The 2,657-nt window shown below is 42.1% G+C and overlaps 1 pseudogene across 1 annotated transcript; it reads right to left on the reverse strand.

Annotated features, from left to right (window-relative positions):
• Positions 1-413: 413 nt before the first annotated feature.
• On the reverse strand, positions 414-2,291 carry LOC108292926 (annotated as a pseudogene). Its single transcript, XR_001820485.2, has one exon. The product of XR_001820485.2 is annotated as a bifunctional purine biosynthesis protein ATIC-like (transcript).
• Positions 2,292-2,657: the final 366 nt, after the last annotated feature.

The raw sequence follows: 2,657 nt of genomic DNA on the forward strand, positions 1-2,657 counted from the left end.
ATTTCATAACTGCTTGAGCTTAAACAAGTTACTAAGCTAACTTATCTTAAGTTTTCTTATCTAAAAATTAGGATAATAATGCCTATATCCCAGAATTATTTTAAAGAATTATGACAGTATATTTGGCACATAGTACACATGTAAAAATTGCTTATTATCATTATTATTACCACTTATCTGGGAATATTAGTGATGAACCTGTTTAAAAATCAAATCATGTTATTTTCACTTCCACATGGAGACCCATAGCAAGCTTTGCTATTTTATAAAATGAATATACAATATAAGAACTCTGACTAAAATAATGACACTGGCTCAGCATCAGCAAATCAGTCTGGTTATTTTATAGTTACATTTACATAATTAATTGGCTGACTATCACTTTATCTTGTAAAATCCAACATTTCTTTTTTTTTATGACGTACTGTTTTATTTTTTTTTAAGTTATTCTCAAAGTTTCACACATGACTCTTCACCTACACATAAGCAAATCATAAAACAGGGTGTGATAAAATCAGTGGTGGAAGAGCCAAAGGTTCATATGAGCGAGGATGATCCCCTGTTCATCGCAGGCCTCAATCACAACTTTGCCAGCAGCAGAGCCGGAGGAGCCGCGATGTACGCCCCTCCACTCCTTTCAGCTCTGCCTACATAATCTCTGAAAGGGAAGAGGGCATCAGAGCTGACAGAAACTTCACTCAGTTTGTCAACCCATTCCTTCTTCTCTGCCTCAGTGAGTAATTCAGGGACTTCCTCAAACAGGGCCTTCCACTTTATCAAATCTTCATCCTCGCCAATGGTTCCAGTTACGTATTGATCGATGGCATTGGAGATTTCTGCTCTCTTCACTCCCATTTTAAACTTCATCGAGAGCACTAGTGGATGGTGTCTAAGCCACCAGTAGTTTGCCTTATCTCCTGCAAGGTGGGTGCTGTGTATATGAGACTACTGTCTGGCTCCAATGCAGATAACCTGCCTGTTCTTGGCGTAGCATGTGGAGTTGGACTGAGTGTACTTGACAGCAATGGTGGCTGCGAAGAGGTCTCGAGGGCGGACTCTGGCAGATCTTTATTCTTTGTGACAACATTGCTAAATAATGACTTGTCAATGACACCATTATTTCTCTTCTGGCTTAAATGAAGACTGAAGAGAGTTCAAACTTCATTTTCTTCTGGTTTGTAAGACTGGTCCATCTGAAGAACACGGTAGTTTCCATTTTTCTTTTTGGAAAGTATTGTCAAGGCTTCTTCTTTATATCCTGGGGCAATTATACCATCAGAGACTTCTCTGGAAATAATTTTTGCAGTTGGTACATCACAAACATCAGGCAATGCCACAAAATCGCCAAATGACGACATCCTATCAGCCCCTCTTGCTCTTGCATATGCCGTTGAAATGGGTGTAAGGGTTTTATAGAGGTCAAAGACCACGTAGGCTCTGGCCTCATCTTCACTGAGTGGAATTCCAACAGCGGCGCCTGCTGGGCTGACATGTTTGAAACAGGCAGCGGCTGGAGTACCTAACACCTCTTTGAGTTCCTTCACCAGCTGCCAGGCGTCTAAAGCATTGCACAGGTTTATAAATCCAGGGGCTCCATTTAGAACTGAGATGGGAAGTTTGGGCTTCAGTGTGTACAACTGGGCAGGGGTCTGATGAGGGTTCATTCTATACCGCAAGGGCATCTGAGATATGCCTTCGCTGTGCTGTTTCCTGAAATAATCTGAAATTGCTTCATCGTATTGTGCCATATGAGTGAATGCCTTCAAGGCTAACTGGCGTCTAGTCTCCAAGGAGGTGTCCTTACTCTCAGAGCTCTGCATCTCTGTGGACGCTGCCACATAGTCCTCAGGTTCACACACCACTGTCAGTTAAGCGTGGTTTTTGGCTGCAGCTCTCAGTAAGGTTACTCCACCAATGTCAATTTGCTCCACAGCCTCCTCAGCAGTTACACCTGGAGAAGCCACTGTCTTCACAAAGGGATAGACATTGCAGGCAACAACTCTTATAAGATTGAAATCAAATCTGGCCATGTCAGCATTTTCTTCTGGGATATTGTGAGCCAGGATTCCAGCATGGACTGCAGGATGCCAAGTTTTCACACGTCCCCCCAACATTTCAGGAAATCCTGTCAACTCAGAGACATCTCTGCCTGCCAGACCAGCATCCCTGAGAGCTTTTGCAGTCCCTCCGGAAGCAACCAGATTCAAACCAAGAGAGATCAGGTTTCTTGCAAATTCCACAAGGCCTGTTTTGTCACAGACACTAAACTAAGTGAGCAGGCCGGGAGCCATGACAGCAGGCTCTGGGTCCGGGGCGAGCAGGAAGCAGCAGCGGCGACACCACCATAAAATCCAACATTTCTATGTTCAATGAGCAACCTGTAGCCCCACAAAAATGGTGGATAATTTCCCTAAGTCCTCAAAATTATCTGTCCTATTTAGATAATCTTTAAATGATAGAAATAGACTAAATTGAAATGGAAAAGGACTGACCTGATGCTATGAATCAAATAAGTACAAATGAGAAAACAATCCAAAACAGAAGCTCTCTGCATTTGCACACTTTAGTCCCTATGTCTTCTGATGACTCAATATTATGATTGTAGCATTATTTTATTGTATAAAGTTTTCTGTGTTTTATTCAGGTCAATAGATTTT

The sequence above is a fragment of the Cebus imitator genome, unplaced genomic scaffold (genome assembly GCF_001604975.1).
Source record: "Cebus imitator isolate Cc_AM_T3 unplaced genomic scaffold, Cebus_imitator-1.0 Scaffold513, whole genome shotgun sequence".
Lineage (NCBI taxonomy): Eukaryota > Metazoa > Chordata > Mammalia > Primates > Cebidae > Cebus > Cebus imitator.